Below are 23,474 nucleotides of genomic sequence, written 5' to 3'. Positions count from 1 at the left end.
GACCATTTGCTTTGCCAATAGTAAGAAGGATGCTACAGATGCTTGTTTCGTTGCTATCCGAACATCAAACTGCCCGGGAAGAGCCATTCACGCACATCCTACATATCTTAGATTATTCCAGAAATTCTTACAGTTTATAAGGACCAAGACATGCAACATATGCGGAGGCTCAAGGGTTATAGATTCGAGATTCTGTACGGTTTAGTCCAGGACCGTAGTTTCTGCTGCACGAGCCATAGTGGCAGAGAGAAAAGCCATGAGGAGGTGAGCCAGAGACAGAAGATCCCAGGCTACTTACCTAAGCTGCTTGACTTGGAGAACACTGTTCCACCCCAACCATCCCACATGAGGGTCAACTTCCCAGTCCCAGAGCCCAGTTAGCAGGGTAGGACACAAAGGGGAACTCCCTCCTACACGTCCAGTCTGTGCAGGCCTGGGTACCACCTTTCCGCCCTTTTACTTCAACTTCTCCCAGCCAGAAGCCCGACATCCAGCCTCCCATACTCTGAACCAACTCGCACCAGGGATCCTTGTGAAAATCCACATTTGATAAACAGGAGAAAGACAACTCATGGTATTTCTTGGCAAGGACGGTCATGATGCTTGAATATAAAACCAGGGTTCATTCTCAAATAGGGCAGACAACCTATGGTGCAGGTGCCAACTGGCCACCCCATAGATCACCACACAGGGGCTCCATTCCTCCCCCCTCATTGCCCTATTTCAGGGACTTCTTTCCACGTTAGTTTCTCCTGATTCCGTAAACCTACTATTCAAACCCACTAATACTGACTAGCCAGGCAGGTGGGAAAGAGGAAGGAGGTGGAAAACTCAACTATGGAGTGCTCTCATTGAGCCAGGAGTCTTCATATGCATCAATACCTTCAGACGTAAGTGATTACCTTGTCCCACAGATGAGAAAACTGATGTTCAGAGAAATTAAGGAGCTGTTCCAAGATCAATGGGTAAGTGGTGCAGCTAGGACTCAACCCAGGCCTTTCCCAGGACTTCAAGTCCACGTTCCTGACCACACTGCAATGGCTCCTGACAGAACTGCAGGATGGTATCTATCACCACCAACACATATGATGGGGGAAAAGTCAGCTCCTAAAGGTGGGAACTCAGCCAAACATAGCCTGTTCCCCACTTGCTGAATGACTCAATGACCACATGCATTCAAGTTTGCAGACATGATCCTTACTTTGTGCTCAGAAATCTGGGCGACAGGAAAACACTGTTACACTCCTTCTCTCAGGTGGAAGAGCCAGGCCTGGCCATTCTCCATTTAACTCTCTCTGGATTCCCTCCTGGGGCCTCAGGAAGGACTCCAAAACTCTATCTCCACGTCCTCTGGTGAGCAGGTACGCCAGTGGACATAGCACTGCTCCCCTCCTCTCCTGTACTGGCTCCACCACAGGACAGTCTCTGCTCATGCTGTTCACATCCTCATCCACAAAGTAATGGAGAGAGGGCGTTCCCCAGGATAGATATGGCCAATCAAGACAGGGGCTACACAAGGTTGACCACTAGTCAATTCAGTTCAATTCAAATGTCATTTAGTGAGCACCAACTGGATGCAATCACCATGGCAGGAGCTGTGGGAAATCCTGAAGGACTCCCTACTCCAGGGCTCACTGCAGGTTCCCTTCTCTGAATAAAGGCATGACCTAGAAACAGTAAAACATTTACTACCAAAAGGAGTCAGATTCATCTCAGTGGCCATCAGCATAGCAGATCATCTGGTTAATGAGTGATCAGTAACTTGAGATAACTCAATAGGTGAGCAGACATATGAGGAGAAAACTGGAAGGCAGTCCTAAGATAAACTGGGGGTGGGATGGGGCACATTTTCGGGAGGAGAGTCTGAAGAATGGCCAGCTGGTAAGATGGGATTCCTGCAAGCTCCATGGTTTTACTCCAAGTTCAGACAACAGCCCGGAGTGAACTCAAATGGAGATGCTCTCCCATCCGTGTCGGGCATCCACTGTGGCAGTTCACTTTCCTCATGGTGAGTGTCTAGAGGAAAGATGCTTCCAGGGCCAGAGTTCTTGATTCTACAGGAACAGAAGAGAAGGGAACAACAAACACAACACACGTGTGTGCCTAGCACTGAGGAACCCTGGGATTAAGTGTGAGTTTGCAATGTACCAGGCAAATCAAAAGCCAAATTACCACTTTCACATGCAGTAGCGTAACTATCTAATAGATTTATCTGTAGCAACCATTTTCTTCGGCATCTTTAAAACATTAATGATAACCAATATTTACTGAATTCCTTAGGTTCCAAGGCACTACACTGTATTTACATGCACTGGCTCCATTCAACAACAGCAAACTGGGCAACGGAAGCTTCATGTGATCATCCTGACTTAGAGATGAGGAGAGCAGGCTTTGGAGATGCAAAGTGAGAAAACCAGACTGAGGCCCACATCTGTCATCTCCAAGACCCCTGCTCTGTGTTCTAGAGTATCGAGCTCTGGTTTTGTTTGCTATGCTTTTTAAAACCATTATTTTACTCAACTTTTCTCTTTCCTAAACTTCCCATTTACCCTGAATACACAGGTACTACTCAAGAAGGTGCACTGCCATGTGCCAGTCAACAATGACATTTCCCTCTTTCAGATTCTCCTGTTTTCCGTAACACTCTACTCTGCTCTCCCATGGTGCAGGGCAGGTGTGGAGACAGCACTACTGAAACAGTAGCTGTTATTTTAAACATTAGAGCATACTGAGCAATAAAGACAAACTAAACAAAAACTCTTCCATTGAAATGCAGACAAAAGTCTAGAAGGACAAGGAGAAAGCAAGCAGTTACACCCTAAGAGCTGAATATGAATAGCTCAGTATGAATAATAGCTGAATGTTTCAGATGCCTCCATGTACGTGCGGATTTAAACCCAGCACAGTTATTCATCTGCTCTGAGGCTGCCGGATCAAACCTTTTGTAAAGATCAATAGTGTTTACATTGGCCCAATGTCGACATTCTAGTAATTCTGGGATGGTGGCGCAGAATGACCAGGATGTTTCTTAGTCATGTTGACGCAGAAAACACACCACTCTTTCCATTCCTGTTTTCTTTAGAGCTACTTCATCAAAACCTAGTATTTTCTCCTGGATATTAAGCGTAACATAGTCAAATCTATTATTCTTCTAGATATATTTTCAATATCAACTCACTCGTCCGAGAAGTTTAAGATGCACGTAAATCTTTATAGATACTCAACACATACACATGCACAGCTGTTCCTCGAATCCAATGTCCTGAACAACAGCATCTGCTGGCCCCACAAACATCCTAAGAGCAGGCAGCCATCCTGCAGGAGGCTGTTGTTCAGCCAGCCGCCAGGGGGTGGTAAAAAGCAACAGGGAGCCTTATCAGTAAAGAAATTGCTGGGAGAGGTTTTCTAAGTGGTCACAGGGTGCCATGGAGTCGTGGGGTCTGCTTCTAGAGTGCTCTTGTATACACATGAGTGCAGCCCTATCTGCAAACCCCTCACAGTTAGAACCTCTTCAGGCCCTACAGACCGGACTTCCAATGGCTTAGCTAATGGGGGGCTGGCAGACTGAACAGTTATACCTGAGAAAGATTTTGTGTCCTTGTTTTGTAAGGAAAAATTCTGTTACCAAAGAATCTTAGATTCAATGTGAAATAACCAACAATATTGATTCCAAACCAATATGCTTCTATTGCTTACCCTACACAGGAAAGTAGAAAGAGAAAAAGCATGCCATTTACTTTTTGTTTTTTTAAGAAAACTTCTTCTGGATTCCTAATTTTTATGATTTCATAAAGACTTAGAACTGTGGGGGCTGGCCCAGTGGTGTCGTGGTTAAGTTCACATGCTCTGCTTTAGCAACCCAGGGTTCCCTGGTTCAGATCCTGGGCATGGACCTACACACCGCTCATCAAGCCATGCTGTGGTGGCATCTCACATAGAAGGACTTACAACTAGGATACACAACTCTGTACTGGGGCTTTGGGGAGAAAAAAAAAGAGAGAAAGATTGGCAACAGATGTTAGCTTAGGCCAATCTTCCTCATCAAAAAATTTTTAAAAAGACTTACAACTGTGTATTCTTTAGAGAAATGTGTAGGGTGGAAAGAGGACTGTGAGGCTTGCCCAGCTCCCACAGTGAAGTTCTCTTGCACTAGGCATTAGACCTCTCCGGGCTGATTACCTGGTCAGTCAATGTAGGTGTGAAGACACTGCTTCATCTCCCTGCAGGGAATGTCAACTGAACACACGCACACACACAATCGCTTTAAAAATTATCAAATGTAACATATATATCATTCATTCTAAGGACAAGTTAAACTTGGTTTTAACCTCTGTGCCACAACAAACAGGGTCTATGTCTTTTAGAGTTTCTACCTACAATTGTGGCTGTGTTCTGTCCTGCCACCCAGTAAGGAGCAGTGACATCCCTGCCATTGTTCCTGGGCTCCCCCCAATCCTGCAGGCAGAGTGCAGCCGCCACTTACAATGTCCATGAAGCATGGGCCAGGTGCGGGTGACCCACACCCTGCTCTTCCCCGGTGCTTTCTTATCAGCTGCCCCTAAACGGCCCTTTTACATTTTCTGTTTGTGAACGTTACCTTCCTAAGGCACGTGGCATTGAAAATTTACAATACAGTCCACAAACATTTGTGTTTCTTGGTTTGTTTGTTTTGTTTTGTCCCAGAAGCATGTTATTAAGGTAAATTAAATTTACAAAGATTAAAAGGATTTTCTGAAAATTGACCTCTAATCATGAAACAAAGCAGTTTTTTACTATTAACACTGGTATAGAAGAGTGCTGATGTCTTGTTTAAAGAGAGGGAGAAAAACACTGATGTTTACACATACACATGTACTCATATGTGCCCTAAACTACTTAAGAACTACTGTGAGTTTTTACAAATGTAGAGCAAATCTACTAACCAAAGTGTATGTTAAAAACGTGTATTTTAAGAGTGGTCCTACTCTGTGCTTTCTAAGCACATGTATCCAATATGTTACGCATACTGGGTATTATTCCTTCAGGGGCCATACACCTAAATCAATATTCTATTGGTTTTATAATTTGTGCTGAGTTTTAGGCAAATATATTTAAACTTATACTACTGAATTAATGACTTCTAGGAAAAAAAGTTATTGATAAATGACTTCCAAGAAAAAAGTTCAACTTTGCAAACTAAATTTGCTGGACCTCAGTAAGCTAAAAGGTTCATTTTGGGGGGCCGGCCCGGTGGCGCAGCAGTTAAGTTCGCACGTTCCGCTTCTTGGTGGCCCGGGGTTTGACGGTTCAGATCCTGGGTGCGGACATGGCACCGCTTGGCATGCCATGCTGTGGTAGGTGTCCCACACATAAAGTAGAGGAAGATGGGCACTGATGTTAGCTCAGGGCTAATCTTCCTCAAAAAAAAAAAAGGTTTGTTTTTTGACAGTTGTTTTGTTGTGTGCATATGTCTCCCTTGAGAATGGAAATGTCACTTAATTTTATTCAAAAGCAACAGACACCTACGCAGGGTTTCAACCAAAGGCTGATCTTCACGAAGCCTGTACCCACTGTGGCCTGTAATCCTCACTCTGCACTGTGCCTGTTACACTCTGACAGTAAGCAAGTCATTAAATAGAACCTAGAGGAAAATGAAAAGCAGAAAAATGACACCACCCCCAGTGTTCAGCATTCATACAAATATTTACACTAATAGAATATCTATCACAGGAAAACAAACCCAAAACCCATGTTCACTCATGATAGCAGCTGGCAGGTCCATTTGCACAACACTTTTAAATATCTAGTTAAGTAAAAGGATCTAACTGGAACTTTCAAGAAAAACAAAATTTTATACAGAGACATGCATTTGCAAACACTGATGGTGAAAACAGGATTTCACTCCCCATGCACCCGTCATGGAAGGAAGCTAAGCTATGTGGAAGCCATGCTCTGTGGCTCTGTATTTCCCCCCATGGGGAAAATAAGTGTTTGAAAAGTTTACAAGCTTAATAATACAAAAATTCAGATGTAGGATGTACATAACCCATAAATTTCTAAATACATAACTGGAAAACATGAAAAGGACCCAGTTGCCCAGTCACGCCTTCTCTTTTCCACATATGGGCAGGAATAATGTGAACACTGGACACATCAGAGGGAAGAAAAGTCACTTTGTCCCATTCACTGGGCGACACATGCTCAATTTCATCACAGAAACCTGCCAATGCTGATGAACCTCAGTCATCTGTCCATATCCACGGGAGATTCCATACCAAAACCCAAGGATGCTCAAGTCCGTTATATAAAATGGCCTGGTATTTGCATGTAACATGCACACATCCTCCCATATACTTTAAATCATCTCTAGACTACTTATAATACCTAATACAATGTAAATGCTACGTAAACAGTCATTATACCCCATTGCTTAGGGAATAATGACAAGGAAAAAACAGTCTGTATATCTTCAGTACAGACACAACCATCGTTTCGCCCTGCGGCTACAGGGCCCACAGATCCGGAAGGGCGGCTGTACTTTAGTCTCCTCACATCTTCTCTTCACATATTCCAGCTGGGAGAGTGTATTACCCTCGCTGAAGCCACCTCACTCCAGATGCTTACTAAAGCGGATGTCCGTGGATGTGCTCATTGTGTTTCAGGACACAGACCCCCAGCCAATCGAGGAAACTGAGCAGGTCAAGTGTTCCCCACTTGCAGGCAGCCAGCACAGCTCTCAGAGCATCTTTCCCATCTCTGTCCAGTAAAGCTTCACAACCTCCCTGTGGGCAGTTTCTGCTAATGTCTGTTTACTACAAGAGTTCTCAAGCTCTAGGGGCCACATCACTCACTGTCCCAGTCCTTCTAGGCCTTGGCTTCTTCCACAGATTAGCTCGAAGGTGTCTACCTGCCCCTACTATTCGTTCCCAGGCTTTAACCCTCATAGGCACTGCTGCTTCTTTGTTGCATTTTCTTCTCTGTCCTCATCGCTCCAGAGGATGCAGGTCTCAGGCCCTCTGGGCCTGCTGGCTCTCGCTCCAGCAGCCCAATCTGGGGTAGCAATCCCACATGATAAATGCCAGCACTCACCAATGTCATCATCTACTCCACTAGACTGATCTTCAGGAGTCTAAATGTCGAAACTGTAGACGCCTGTGCTTGCTAAGGAGTATTTCTTCTGATTGTGGAAGTGAAAGAGACAAGAGTCTAGTACCCGTGATGACCTCATTTCTGTAGCTAAGCAACCACAGGGTGGCAAAAAGTAAAAGTGGTTTTTTAACATCTTCTTTCTGTACGAAATGAATGCGACTTAATTTTTTCATGTCCACATTTCCAACAGCTCCCACCTGGTGAATATACAAATACTAATTTCCAAAGAAACGAACTGTTCCATAATTTTAACATTTAGCAGTATCACTGTTAAGTAAAAATTATCCCAAAAGATACAAGATAATCTTGTTCTCACACTCACAAATTGATAGCCACATAGTTAAATACCACTTAATGGAAAGGAATGTTTCATTTCAGGTTTCTGATCTAAAAAAAAAATGAATTGAGGGCCAGCCTGGTGGTGCAGTGGTTAAGTTTGTGTGCTTTGCTTCGGCGGCCTGGGGTTCACAGGTTTGGATCCTGGGTGCAGACCCACACACCGCTCATGAAGCCATGCTGTGGCAGCATGCCATATACAAACTAGAGGAAGACTGGCACAGATGTTAGCTCTGCAACAATCTTCCTCGAGCAAAAAGAAACAGATGTTAGCTCAGGGCCAATCTTCCTCTCTCTCTCACACACACACACACACACACAAATTGATTTCTGGCAAAGAGATAAAGATTAATTATGTAACTATGCAAAATGCCCCAGGAAAAGTTAACAAATAATGTAATCCAATTAGTTCTTTAAAGTGTTATAAATGCAGTTGAGTTTTAAGAGTAATTTTTCCATAATTAAAATTATCACAAAAACCTTTAAAAATTTTGATACTGAGAGTGGCGGAGGGCGAGGCGGCGTGCTCGGCAGCCCCGGCCCCCCGCACCCCGCCGCCCGCAGCTCCTCGCCTCCGCGGCCCCGCGAGCGGCCGAGATGCAGGCCATCAAGTGTGCGGTGGTGGAAGACGGAGCTGTAGGTAAGACGTGCCTGCTGATCAGTTACACGACCAATGTGTTTCCCGGAGAGTACATCCCCACCGTCTTTGACAACTATTCTGCCAGTGTTATGGTAGATGGAAAACCAGTGAATCTGGGCTTGTGGGATACAGCTGAACAAGAAGATTACGACAGATTGCGTCCCCTCTCCTACCCGCAAACAGACGTCTTCTTAATTTGCTTTTCTCTTGTGAGTCCTGCATCATTTGAAAATGTCCGTGCAAAGTGGTATCGTGAAGTGCGACACCATTGTCCCAACACTCCCATCATCCTGGTGGGGACTAAACTTGATCTTAGGGATGACAAGGACACGATCGAGAAACTGAAGGAGAAGAAGCTGACTCCCATCACCTACCCGCAGGGCCTACCATGGCCAAGGAGATCGGTGCTGTCAAATACCTGGAGTGCTCGGCGCTCACACAGCGAGGCCTCAAGACAGTGTTGGATGAAGCTATTCGAGCGGTTCTCTGCCCGCCTCCCGTCAAGAGGAGGAAAAGGAAATGCCTGCTGCTGTGAACGGCCACGCCCTCGCCCGCCCGTCCGCCCCTCGGAACCTTTGTACGCTTTGCTCAGAAACAGTGGAGCCTTCGCACTCAATGCCAAGTTTTTGTTACAGATTAGTTTTTCCATAAAACCATTTTGAACCAATCAGTAATTTCTAGGTTTTGTTTAAAGTGTAAGAGTTCAAACTTTCACGTTCTATTAAAATTTAGCCCTAAAATGACCAGCTTTCTTAAAGCCTTATTTTTCGAAAGCCCCTGTTCTTGCTTGAGAGTTGCCAAAATACCTTGTGAACTAAGTCGCGTTGTGCTGAGAACACTAAGCAGTAAACCGTGTGAGGCCTTCGCCTTTCTGGAGCCCTCGGCTCGGGCTTAGCGCAGACCCCTGACGAGTTCCTGCGTTCCTGACCCAACCTTGTACTGTAGCTCATGATGGGATGAGGGTAACAACTCAGCTCTTTGGATCAAGCTTTTTGATTTCATAGTGAGATTTTTAAAAAAAAATTAGTGTTAGCTTTGCTGAGATTCTGAACAGAACTCTGCCTCACGTGTCTGTCCCATGAAGCGTTCTGCTCCAGCCCTGGGTGCCCTGGGGTGGAGTGTGCGGGACATTGGATGTGATCAAAGGATGAAGACAGTATTTTGACAAAATGATGAAGTGGAGGTTAATTTACACTACATTGTACACGTAATAATTAAACCGAATGAAAGTGTCACGGGTAAACATTTTAAAAGGTTAATTTCTGCCAAATGCAGCAGACGATGAAGGTCGGTCGGTATGATCCGTAACTGTCCTCTGAAGCGTTCCTCGTTCCTAAGCCTGCCACCCTGCCCGAAATCGGGCATTTAATTCCACTTTGAACTGGTCATTCCCATAGTCGCTAACTTAGTGCGTGCTTTTCTTATAGCACCCTTCTTCATGAGCAATATGCCTCCTTGTATTATAAAATCTTTCTGATAACGCATTAGAAACTTCTTTTGTAGATTAGTAAAAAGTGCATTCCTGTTTTCATTTTACTTTATTCAAAGCTAATAAGTGCTTTCCTTAGTTTTCTAGTAACTAGGTGTAAAAATCATGTGTTGCAGCTTTCCGGTTTTTAAGATATTTTAGATATTCTTAAACTATGAACCTTCTTAACATCGCTGTCTTGCCAGATCCCCCCCACTGCACCTTGACTAACGCTGGCCCTCTTCGCCTCGCCCCGTGGACACTTGCTTCCCGGTGTTGCCCTGCCTAACGATGTTCCTTTGGGTCTGTGAGGTTCTGTAAACCCCATGCTCGTGCTAATGAATTCTGTACAACTTACCCACTGGCAAGAATACGAGGTCGGACCTTTCAACCACTAGAACAAAATTTTTTAAATTGACCGTTGCAGAATTGTGGAGTGTTTTTACATTGATCTTTTGCTAATGCAATTAGCAGTATGTTTTGCATGTAAGACTTAATAAATCCTGGAATCATAAAAAAAAAAAAATTTTGATACTGAAATAATCATAAGTGAATATAAAAGACAAAACAGAAGGGTTAACACTTGGGGTAACTTTTGGCTGATATTTTTAACATATACATAGTTATTAGTTACTCTGCTGAAGTATATCCTTTTCTACTCCAAGAATGATTTTCATATGTAGTCTGTAAGTGAAGCAGCTTTAAAAGATGTTAGGATATCTAAAAAAAGAACTCAACCCTAAAAAGAGCTGTTAAGCACCTCCCAGGGATCCCACAGCAATAGTTTCTCATCTGACTTCAGTACAAAGATAAAGGTCACTCCCTTCTCTATACGTGATGGTAAATATTCACCATCAATACAAGAAACTCCTGGATCTACCAACGATGAACCAACACAAAATTAATGAGCCCCATATGTAGAGATCAGCCATAAAAGCTATGACATTAAGAACATATTTATGCTCAAAACTAGATTCCTCTGATTTGGGTTGAGGGGATGCATCACAGGGAATACCTAACCCACAGGAAGAGCTTCCACTTCTAAGGTCAAAGGACACTGGAAGGTTATTCTCAACCACTGGTGGGCTTGGGGTCCTATCCCCTAGTGCTCTCTGGGGCCTGCCCATCCAAAGACGACAGTGTGAGGAGTAACATGAAGGTGAACGTTGGTTTCCGCGAGTCCTCCTGGTTACGTAAGGCTTGTCAACAAGTCTAAGAGGGGGATTCAAGAAAGTCTTCCAAGTTTAATAATGGGCCTATAACCCACTTCCCTGGAAAAGCAGTGAAGACATCATTTATTCTGCCCAATTTGGCGACAATCCAGTGGAGGGAGGAATTTTTAAACATCAGACTCTGTTTCCTGCGTGTCAAAGTGCAAGGAACTCAATAGCTGTCCCTTGTCCCTACTTAAAATCAGCTTGCACGTCCTCAAGTTGATTACTAGTCACACTTCGGCTTAAACTGCACCTTGTTCAAGGAGCACAGAGTCACCTCACCCCAGGCCTGTGGAATGGGAAAAGCAGACATATTCTTGAGCAACAGAGAAGACACTGGGCCTCGGTCACTCTGCATGCCCCTGTGTGTTCTATATTCTCCCAGATCTATGAGCACACCCCTGGCTTTCCAGTTAAACAGCAACACAAGCTTATCAATGTACTTTTTCTAAAAAAAAAAAAAATAGGAAACAAATTCAAATCTGAAGTTAAGAGGAATTATATTAACTCAGCCTCTCAACAGAATAGAAACACAAGAAGCAGAAGGAATAGACGGACCTGAGATGGTGTAGTTCCAACAGGGTGGCGATTATGCTTTAGGGGTTTTCTTGGCAACTTAAACAAAAAAAGGAAACACAGGCCACCAGTTATTTTCTGTCAATAGAAAATATACCCACTGGCCTATGGAGACAAACCTTTTCCTGGAAAGCACCCCAGGCAGCAAGCACTATAGGTCTTGAATAAGCAGATGTACAGGTCTTCAATGCACTCTGAGCATGATACAGAATCACAGTGTTACTCCCATGTTTTAGGAGTCTGAGTGGATGACGTCCAAGTTCACAGACTCACAAAGGACCTCCTGAAGGCATCACAGGGTGATGCCACATGGACCATGTCCCTGACAAGACCTGGATGTCAGGTGACCTCCTGAACTGAGCTCCCGAATCCTTCATCCAAACCAAACCTACATCCAATCCCATTCTGCATGGCACCTACAGCCTGAAGCAAGGCTCAAGGTGGATCCAATTCCCAGGTCCAAGGCGATCACCAACCTGAAAGAGAGTTATCAAGAACAGTTTCCAGAGATGGTTGTTAGACGATAATTCACCCACAGTAGAGGCTTTTTCCTCATCTTGGGGATTGTGAAGAAAGAAGCAGGCAGAAATTCAGGTCTGGCGGTCAGTCCAGTCCCTGTGGAGATTGACTCCATGGAAACAGTCCAGTGCTGGACTCAGCCATCCCACCAGTCCCACTCTGCGCTACAGCTGGGCACTACACTCCCTTCCCATTCTCATCTCCATGGCTCTGTATTCCACAAACAAGTCCCCATCTGCAATGTCCATTCTCTTTCCCTGGAATACCTTTCTCTCCCTCTCCATGCATCACTGTATTCATCAAATCTAACCTTACCACTCAAGGCAAATGTATTAATTACATTTACCCACCTTTAATTAATCTACCTAGCAGCAAGATAAAAAAATACACTAATTAAACTATGACACCCCTTCGATCATAAAATGCATCCCCATTTCAGAAATGCTAAACGAAAAAACAAACAAAAGGAAGAGGGGTTGAGAGGAGTCCTAGTATCTATGAATTTTTTTCTCCGTAAAGCTTCCTTCCCACTACACCAACTCCATGTTCCTTCCCCACGGCCCTCCCACAATCTATCTTCTTTCTCTTCACACCTGATCTGAGAGGCCACGAGGACAGGAGACAATTCCACCTGTTCACACCATAGTGCCCAAGAAGAACAGGTGCTCAATACAAGTTTCTGGTTGGTGATGATGACAAAAAGAATTCCTCATTATACCCAGATAGCAAGGGGAAGAAAACAGCAAAATATGGATGCCTTCTAAATGGATTTTTGAAAGATTATACTGAATGCCATTCACCATTTTCCATCTGAGCTGAAACAAAATCAATACTCCAAGCAAATTTGTCACTAGTAGAGAGATGCCCCCTTTCTTTTGACTGACACTTTACAAACACATCTACATTACCCTGCATTTATCTCAAGGCACCCCTACTTGTGCTGACATAAGAGGTCATCTATTACTGATCAGTAGCCATCTCACCGTGCTTGTCAACAGAAAGTCTTGCAACACTTAGGTGCCATCTAAAAGTTGGAAGGAAACCTAGAAACCTCTTCAGTGCAGTTCGCTGAAAAGAAATATTATGACATGAGTGGAATCATGCTACATCTCCATATGAAATTTACATTTCAAGCACAACACTGAGACCCTGAAAGATCTTCACTAAGCATAGTTTGGTGGTGTGTGTGTATGGCAGGGGGCTGTGAGAGAATTTTACGGATAAAGGAAAACACTAACATCCACCTTCCTGTCTAACTTAGAAGCAAGATCCCGCTCCCAAATCAGGGTCATCCTTATAACCGTCTGTGATCCTAAATGGGCTGCAGCACTAGGAGGGGCTCTGGGCCCTAAGTGAACATAAACAGTGGTCCTCTGTCACCCCTCAGTTTCAAGCTCCCACCAATGCTGCGTGGGTCTACCCCTCACTTCCTGAGAAAGTCTCCGAGCAGCAAAGGTCGTCAGGAACCTAACGACTATGCTTATCCGAACAGCAATTTCCATTTGACACTGACACCCAGTGTTCTGACTCACCAACGGCACCACCCTCTATTCATAGGCAAAGGTGTGCCAGTTTGCAGCACCCATTTTACCGGTGTCCAGCGGCACTTCATGCTTATGTCCAGAAGCAGCTCTGGACATAGTTTGGCGGAAAACTGTACGTCCAATAACTAACGGAGCAATCCACAAATAGGACGACTTTCAGTGTCCTATAGACAGTGATGGCTACACCCCTCCTCCAGGAAGAGGCCTCCAGACTGTCTCTTTTGGTTTGATCAAAATTCTTGTGGGTTGCAATAATAGATATCCTCCCCTAGGACAATAAAATTTTGGATTCCAACAACCTGTTCCTAACTCCATTATCCTTTAAGCAAGTCATTATTACTATTAAAAGAAAGTAAGAAGGATTGTTTTAGATCAACCCACTCTAAGTTAGTCCAAAGACCATTTCATTATTTTGCCCACTTCAACAGTCATCATTTGACTGGAATACCTAGAACGGATCTGTAAGCCCAGGTCTGCATGTGGAACTTGTTGTGGACTTTTCAATTTGCCCATCTAGTACCCACTTCCTCATCTGCTGTGCTAATAATATGCATATTTTTCATCGATATTCACCCTCCCCTGCAGCACAAATCTGACCCAGCCCCTGCCTGAGCAACTGGCCCAGGTGACCCAGGCCTGAACTAACCAGTGCCCGGCATTCTTGTGACTGCAGGGTCTGGGCTGGTTCTCTGGCTGGCATGGCCCTCCCCCAACCCACCCCCAAGGCCTGGGGGCAATGTGGTGGAGGATGTTCTGGGGCTGCGACAGTTACGTGGTGACCACATGGGAACACACCGTGGGTGAGGCGGCACCATGGAAGACAAACTAGAAAAAGAGCCCAGGGCTGGACAGTGGTGTTAAGCCAATAAACAGTCAAACCCAAAGCCCGTACTACTTCTGAAGTTTCCAGGCTCATGAACCCACTCATTCAATCATCATTTCACCCAGCAAGTGTCACCCGAGCGTAGCCCCTGCCCAGCTATGGCAATAAACAAGAGGGGACTCCCTTCCTGCACACAGCCTCCATTCCTGCAGGAAGAAGTACCGATGGACAAGACGCTCTGACCTCCACTCACATTGCACATCTCAGAAGGGGTACCATCAGGGCAGGACAGCAGCACGGCCTCTCTCAGGGGTCCAACACATCACCCTCACTGTCAAAGCCGGTCTGATCAAGACTCGTTACCAACAGAAACCCAACCCACCTACATACGCGACTGCATCAGAAACAGGAATGGTCTCTCAGTGCCTTTAATGTTCTTTTCTTTGTGCGAATCCTCCAGGTACGGACATATGACGTGCTTAAGCACGCACAACTGACTGGGAGGATAGATTCCACACCTTGCTGCTGCTGCTTCATGCTGTTTCAGAGTGAAGGGGTGGATGCTGACTTCAGGGAAACAGACCTTCAGCTACCCAAACACTGAGGGTGACAAGGTACATTTAATGGTTGCTTCTTCCCAAAAAACCTTGCTCCAGTCTCAGAGTATGACAGAGAAAATGTGAAGCTCAACCCTGAAAAATGACGCTTCTCCCCAGAACGGAAGCTCATGAATAAACTAGGGCATGCTCGCTGCCACCTCCACAATTCCACGGTTTACTAACACCCTAGAAAATATCTGAATTAACAAATAGCACTAAAATGAAAAGGTCATGCAACAAATTTAGAAGTCTGTGTGAAATTTCAGTGGATCCAAAGATTTTTGAACCAAGATTGCTAGAGTTAATAAGGTAAGATGGTGGACGGTTTTTATATAGGAACTTCAACAAGCAAAACTTAACTGCACATAACACCACTTTTTGGGGCGATCATGTTGGAAATTCCACTGCGAAATTTAAAACACAGAGATACATTGACAAAATTATCAGAAGTAAAACTGAAACATCAAATATGATTTTTAAATATAGAGCTTAAAACAACTGTAACATGCATTATAATTTTTAAAGACTTGTACATATGCAGAGAGAATTATTAGAGATTAAGATGGACAAGGAAAAAGTTAAATATGAATTTAAAATGCTTTCTGCATTACAAAAAAAATGTTTCCAGGCCCACAGTGGCTTTCCGAGTAAGAACTCTTACATAAAGATGCATATCCCAACTTAAACAGTTCAGGTCTTCCATGGGAAGAGACAACTTCTTTCAGGAAATAGATGAACTCTTCCAGCCTGACTGGATCATGTGCTTTCTTGAGCACCAGCACATGGTGCTGTCAGCTCTCTGCCATGATCCCTACTCCCTCCCCGAGCCCTCTCCCTGTGCACCCGGGCTGGGGCCATCAACACTCTGAAACGTGGTGATCTTTCTGTTCTGATGCCATCAACTATTAGCTGTCAAACTTTCACATTTGGGCAAATAAGTAGAAAACCGGAAAATTACAAAACCTTTAGCTTTTTAAATTTTTGTCTTTTCAGATAACATAGATGATGTTTATTGATAATGAGCAGATTACAAGCATTGATTCTTCTCCTAAGGTTTGTTAACACATTGCCTACATCTGTGTATTAAAGTTTATGTGTGTAACATAAGTGTCATTTAATCAACATATATTTATAGGGCATAAACTGTTGGCTCCACTTAGTTGTGATAACATTTTAAGTGAAACGCTTGAAATTCAGTGAATTTAGACATCACTCAAAATTTAAGCACTCTGACACTTGCTAATTGAGAATACTACACACGAATATTACAAAATCAAGAAAAGCATTTAATATGAGTCCTAGAGCTTTAAATGATTCCATCTGTATACTATGACATAAATGCTTAAACTTCAGCATTTTCACAAAACTTTGAACACAAATTCCCCAATTTTCACAACTATAGGCAAATAAATATTCATGATTGTAAAGTTAAAGGATCAGCTCTTTAAAGCCAGTGAGTCTAATCCCAGGCATTGCAAAATGAGGTTTAATTGCTAACAGATTTAATTGGTGCACACAGTGATGACACTGCACTCATGAAGCCCACAATCTCCTATTTAAGCAAGGCCATGTTGGACACGAGGATTCTTTACTGTAATTCTTGTTTGGGGGGAAGACTGCACATAATAGGCTTTTGTTCTGACTCCCTGCATCAAAGATGGCCCCACGAAGCAGGCTGTGCTGCTCCTGGTGGCAGGACCCCCTGGTGCCAAAGAATGGATCAGGTTATTCAACTGAAGAAAAGAGGGTTAAAAACTTAACCTTGCCAACACTGAGCATAACTGTTTCAGGTCTAATTCTATCTCTGCCACTCGGCCTCATTCTTGGTCACACTCCAGCAGTGTGACCCTGGAAGTCACTACCTGTAAGATGAGAAGTCAGGGTAAGATGATGTCTGTACCCTGCCAGCTCTGGAGCTCACCAATTCTGTGATTCACTTCTTAGTGAATTACTAATGCTAAGGCTTAGATTTTGTATAATTTGGATATGTACATATTAAGAGGGAAGTCCTGGACACACAACACCACAGGCCACATCCCCTCATAAAGACTGTATTAGATCAGTATTATGGGTTTTTTTTTTTTCCTTAAGTAGACTTTAGTTTTAGAGTTTTAGTTTCACAGCAAAATTGAGAGGAAGGTACAGATATTTCCCATATCCCCCTTGGCTCCACATATGCACAGCCCCACTGTCAACATCTCCCACCAAATGCTACATTTGTTACAACTGATGGGCCTACGTGGAAATATCACCTAGAGTCCATAGTTTACATTAGGGTTCACTCTTGTTCATTCTGTGGGTTTGAGCAAATACATGACAACGTGTATCCACCATTATAATATCGTACAGAGTATTTTCACTACCCTATAAATCCTCTGTGTTTTGTCTGTTCATCCCTCCCCCAAAACCCCTGGCAACCACTGATCTTTTTATAGTCTCCGTAGTTTCGCCTCTTTCAGAATGTCACATGCTTGGAATCATACAAGATATAGCCTTTTCAGATTGGCTTATTTCACCTAGTAATATGCATTTACGTTTCCGCCCTGTGTCTTCACGACTTGATGGCTCATGTCTTTTTAGTGCTGAATAACAACCCATTGTCTGGATGAACCACAGTTTATTTACCCATTCACCTTCTGAAGGACATCTTGGTTGCTTCCAAGTTTTGGCAATTATGAATAAAGCTGCTACAAATATCTATCCGCAGATTTCTGTGTGGGCATAAGCTTTCAACTTCTTTGGGTAAATACCAAGGACCAAGACTGCTGGATTGTAATGGTATATGGTTAGTTTTGTGAAAAACCACCCAACCGTCTTCCAAAGCGGCTGTACCATTTTCCATTCCCGTCAGCAGTGACTGAGAGCTCCTGAGAGAGCTCCATGATGAGAGTTCCACATCCTCGCCAGCATCGGGTGGTGTCAGTGTTCAGGAGTTCTGTCAATCTAACAGGCGTTTGGTGATACCTCTTGTTGTTGTTCTAATTTGCCCTTCCCTGATGACACAGATTGTGCAGCATCTTCCCATATGCTAATTTTCAATCTGTTTATTTTCTCTGGGTGAGGTGTCTGTTAGGGTCTTTTGCCCATTTTTTATTTGGGTTGCTTTCTTATTGTTGAGTTTTAGGAGTTCTTCGTCTGTTTTGGATAAGAGTCCTTTGTGGATATGTCTTTTAGAAATAATTTTCTCCCAGTCTGTGGCTTGTCTTCTTGTTCTCCTGAAGCACTATGCTCCTAATTTTTAAAAAAATCTTTATATGGAATATGGGCTTTCCAGCTCACTACAATTTTCACCATTCCCTACTGTCATTGACCTCCCTTCCCAGGCCCCCTTCAGACCGTGATTCACCCTTTTTCATAATTTTTCATGCTTTGCCTGACCACACAAGCATTTGAGTCTTCCATCCATCTCAAGTCCCTAAGAACTTTCTAACGAAGCTGCCTTGTAGCCTGGAAGGGGCTGATGGAGGCAGGAGGGTGGGTGAGAAGGCTGGAGACAGCCACATTGGGACAGGCAGGCTTTTCAGATGCCCCTAAGGAGCAAAGTGCCTCCTTAGGCCTGAGCAAGGCCGGCCTGTGTCCAAAAGGGAGTTCCCTACTTGCACCAGGCAAAGCATTTACAGGAGAGCCTCAGTAACCCAACACTCCACTGACTGGGGCAAACACCTCTCATCATCAAAGGCTTTTAATTAAGAAACAAAAGAGCAATGGCTTGGTTGAGGAAATAATGACTGCTCTGAACGATTCACATTGTTGATGGTTGTTGGTTTTCTGTTTGTTCATAGAACATGTAAGGAACCCTGTGCAAATACACCAGGACTTCTTGCCTAGACCTAAAAATTCCTGCCCAGGGAAGCCTAACAATTTTAGGAACCTGAGGCATAGGGCCAACGAGATCCTGTAGGAGCTCAAGGAGGGGGTCAGTGTGGGTCAGCTAAGGGCAGCCTTGGCTGGTCTTGTCTCCTCTCCCATTTCTCACACGAAGCTGTAACTCTGGGATAGTCTGGACACCCACCTCCTGCAGTGTGACCCGCTGGCCTTAAACCTTAATTTTCATTTTGAGGCTCTTCAAGGACCAGCTTCTACCTCAAGGATGCTGGACCGCAGAACCCCTGGGACCGATCTGGTTCTATTCTGGGCAACCAGCTGCTTCCAGAAGTGGCTGCAGACAAACTCGTGTTTCCAAAAGCTGAAATGTGCTGTGTAAACCAAGAATGTGGGAGGGGACAATTCAAGACAGTCGCTGCTCAGATTTGAAAGAGGGGTTGAAAAGTCAAGAATGAAATGACTGTCGTGCTCACAAAGTAAAATCACAGTAACTTAGGCGTATCTGACTAAAAGTAGAGGAGATTTCAAAAAACATATTACATAGAAAATAAACAGTAAACAAGTAAGTTTCCAAATCTGACAGTCACACTAATCTCGCTGATAGAAGAGGTCTCTGATGCAGGTTACTATCCTCCAATTCTACACGCAGATTAAAGTTTTAAGTCCTAGCAAACAAAATATAGTTCTCTGAAGTGTCATTTTACTTTTTAGAAATAAGAATGCATTATAGTCTTCCCTCACTAAATTTCCATTTTAAATAATCACTTTTACTTAGAAATTCTATAATGTGCTAACTGGATATCCAACATTAATAGCTAATTAGTTCAAGCATTACTGAGTTCATTTTTTAAAATGGAAACATTAGGAAAAACTGCTTTAAGGACCTTCAATGTTTTAAAGAATAGTGTTTATTTCCCTTCACTCAGGAATAAGAAGGTGGGCTTGCAGATGTGTTCAAAGCGATCCAGATGGTCTACACATAAAGCTTAACACAGGATCACATTTCCAAGATTGGAAGATCAAGAATGAATCCAGGATATTATGAATAAGGTCACTTTGCAATAACTTATATTTAAAATAGTTCATGTATCTGTGATCTGAGTGGAATAAATAAGTCATCCTCCTCAAAGACAACCAAGTCTAAAATACAGAAAAGCATTCTTAACAGGGCATGGCCCTTAAAATCATAGAATATCTCAGTGATAAATTGTTTTATATCAAATTTAAAATACCCATTTAATTGAATTTTGTCATGTTTTCATTTTATATTTTCAGAATTTCTAAAGCTCCTAAATTCTCAAATTGAAATAGAATTTGACTTAGGCAGGCAATCGCCAAGTCACAAACAGCTTGTGTGTCAAAAGCTATTCAAAATTCATTTTTCTTTAAGATTTTATTTTTTTTCCTTTTTCTCCCCAAAGCCCCCCAGTACATAGTTGTATATTCTTCGTTGTGGGTCCTTCTAGTTGTGGCATGTGGGATGCTGCCTCAGCATGGTTTAATGAGCAGTGCCATGTCTGTGCCCAGGATTCGAACCAACGAAACACTGGGCCACCTGCAGCGGAGCACACGAACTTAACCACTCGGCCACGGGGCCAGCCCCTCAAAATTCACTTTTTGATGGAAATTTTTATAAACAGAGATGAAATCCTCTGGGAACTACAAAGGCTGATTTGACCTATAATATACTGAAAAGAAGTGCATTTTGGTAGAAAACAGTATTGTTTTTGAAATATTACTCAACAAAACAAAACAGGAAGAGGTCTACAGTGTTTATCACACACAAGTGCAAGTGCTTGCAGAAAAGCCTTCCCACCAAAAGAAGGTGAGCTGACAGAATGGGACTGAACATTGTGAAGAGGGTCATGGCATCTTTACAGGGCTTCACAACTTTCTTCTGCAAATGCAAAAGGACATCTCACTTGCCTACTTATGAGGTAAATAATATCAGGACAGCAGATCTTAAAAATCTTTGCACAAGGAAATTGGAACTAACAGTGATCACCTATTTATTATAAACTAGGCTGTTTACATATTCAATCCTCTCAATTGCCTGCTTTCAGGTATTTAGACAAGGAATACAGACTCAAGGGTTGATGTGACTTGTCTGTATCAGTGATTCTCAAACTTGGGCTGGATGAACCCAGATTGTGATCTGGTAGGGCCAGTCCCAGGAACCTGCTTTTCCAAGAGGCTGCAGGTGAGCCGCTGCAGGTCACGTAACCCCTGTGGCTGAGGGAGGACGTCCCTGCTCTCTGACATGTGGTGCTGACTTTCCTTAATTGCCAACACCAGTCGTCTTGCTTTTATCAAACTTAGAATGAAAAGGAGAACAAGGGGATCGCAGAGCTTAGCCAAGTCTGTAGGAGAGTTTACCTGAAAGAGAATTAACTGGGGTTTGAGTCGTCAAATAGAAAATGCAGGAGAACTTGGAATACATACAACGTACCTTTCGTGAAAGGAGGTGAACCAGCAGCCACAAGTGGTCGCCAACAACCCAAAGCAGTTTGGTTCCTATCTGGAAAGTTCAGGGATGGAGGCACCGTGCAACTGTTTTTATGCTACATTCATAATCCAGGTATTTATACTTATACCACTGTGAAATGGTTTTCCTTTCCCTTCCTGCGCCTGGCCACCTATAGCCCAGAACCAACACGACAGCTGTATCCGCAAATCCCTTATTTTTCCATCATACACTCAGCCCTATCCCTCTAAAAAACCAAAAAGCCATGGAGTTTAATTCAAATTAGTTTTAATAAAATTAGCTTTACAACATTTTTAAGAATGAAGTTGTTTTTTTCCCCTCAAATATTGCCTAATGTAATGGATTTCGCAGGAAATACATTCTCTCTGAATTCTTTACTTTCAAGAATGCATCTACACTCATGGCTTTGATTACTTCTACATGGATAACTTCCAAAAGTGCATTTCACTTGTGAGTTACATCAAAATACCAAAATCTAAACTCTAAAAGCAAGCTGACAGATATGCTTTGAAGTGTCATGCCTCTTCATTTCTCCATTCTGTTGGAGCACCATTTTCTCCAGGTGAGTCACAGCTCTCAGGCGGGGATTCATCTGCCCCTATCCCCAAATCACTGGGTGACCTCGTGGTGAGGGAAGGGCAGCCTCAGAATCAGAGAGGCAGCCTCAGTCCTAGCTCCAACCCTTCCCAGCTGGGTGGTTTAGGTCAATAACTCAATCTAAATCTCTTTAAAAAAAATGCTGTGCACTCAGGATGTCTACAAACCTCAGCAGCAGAAGTAAACAGGGTACAGAGCGCTCTTGCAGCGATTTAGGATAAGAGTCACGTCCATCAAGGTAACGCAGAGCAGGTGCTCCGGGCAGTAGCCGCCACAGCAAGCCACTTGCTGGCGCTTCCCTGGTCTTTCTCACCCTACTTCCAGGCCTTCTGGCCTAGGGTAGCTTTCAGTAATAATCCCCGTTTGTCCTGAATCCTCTAAAACGTTCCTGACCTTTACCCAGCTCCTAGCTCAGTTCCTAATGACCTCTGTGTCCTAGCAAGAATGGCAGACCGCCTGTGGCCATTTATTTCTGATGGATCTATTTTTCCTCCTAACCGACGGTGAGCTCCTGAGATGGCCCTGGCCTCATAACCTTTCTGATCCCGGGTTCCTGGCATGTCATGTCAGCAAGCAGTGCCAACTGGCTAGAATCATCCAGAAATTTCCTAATCTTCAGTCTTGCCATTGCTTTTTTAAAAATTATTGATCTTTGTACTTCTGGTGTGACTTTGGGGGCAATACATTTAAAAATGAGACCAAAAAAATATGGATTTTACTCTTTTTATGCACAGCAAGGGTTTGTTAGAAATAACTTCCACAGAATAGAATCCTGTGATAACGTTTTACAGAACAGCAAATAACTACACAGGTATAAATACCAATGTAGACACAGATATAAAATGCAATGGTTAACACCAGACTGAGAAGCACAGGCCAATTTGTGGCATTTCTAAAACTGGCATATATGTTAGCCGAAGGATATAAAATGTTATTATGAGATCAATAAGATGGTCAGTCTAGAACCACAGTTTCTCTCACCTTCACAGTAGGAAGTCAATAATTAAGTCTACCCTAAAAGAAAAAGGCGAACTTTAGCAGTGTACTCAATCCTCCCCTCCTTACTCCCGTTGACTATGCCAGCTGTGGTGGCTGCTCTTCCAATGCCTATGGCTGCACTTCATTCCTTGCACCGCTCAAGTAAATTGAGCAAACGAGGGCCATGAGAATGAGCTTGTGCAGTGGGACTGGGTGCTGTGTGCCACACTGGCCCCACGCCTCAGCACCACGGGCGTGGCAGCTGCCCAGCTTCCATCATGGGAAAGATGCGGAGCAGCAATTTGGAAGGAATCAGCTCCCATGACAACCTCATGGAGCAGAGTCACCAGTCTTACGTGAGAAACACTTTGTTTTTCATGGGGCTTCTCTGCCACAGCAGCCTTCCTTTACCCTAATATACCAGCTACTTGCACCTTTCTTTAAAGGTATCATAATTAAATATTAAAACGTTCACGCACACTATGAATTTACCCATATAAAAATCCATTGTACATGATCTAGCAATTCCACTTCTGGGGACATATCAAAAGAATTCAAAGCAGGGTCTCAAAGAGATATCTGTACACCCACGTTCACGGCAGCATTATTCACAATAGCTAAAACACGGAAGCAACCCAAGCGTTCATTGATGGGTGAATGGATAAGCAAAGTGTGGTATAAACATACAATGGAATATTATTCAGCCTTAAAAAGGAAGGAAATTCTACAATACGCTACAACA

General features: G+C 43.5%; 1 protein-coding gene and 1 pseudogene across 17 annotated transcripts in view; one reads left to right on the top strand and one right to left on the bottom strand.

Moving 5' to 3' along the window:
- DIP2C (disco interacting protein 2 homolog C) overlaps positions 1-23,474 on the bottom strand; it is a 469,662-nt gene that overhangs the window by 249,032 nt on the left and 197,156 nt on the right. The window lies entirely within an intron of this gene.
- LOC100057652 (ras-related C3 botulinum toxin substrate 1 pseudogene) lies at positions 7,993-10,098 on the top strand (annotated as a pseudogene).

The sequence above is a fragment of the Equus caballus genome, chromosome 29 (genome assembly GCF_041296265.1).
Source record: "Equus caballus isolate H_3958 breed thoroughbred chromosome 29, TB-T2T, whole genome shotgun sequence".
Lineage (NCBI taxonomy): Eukaryota > Metazoa > Chordata > Mammalia > Perissodactyla > Equidae > Equus > Equus caballus.
This window is presented reverse-complemented; position numbering and strand designations above follow the sequence as displayed.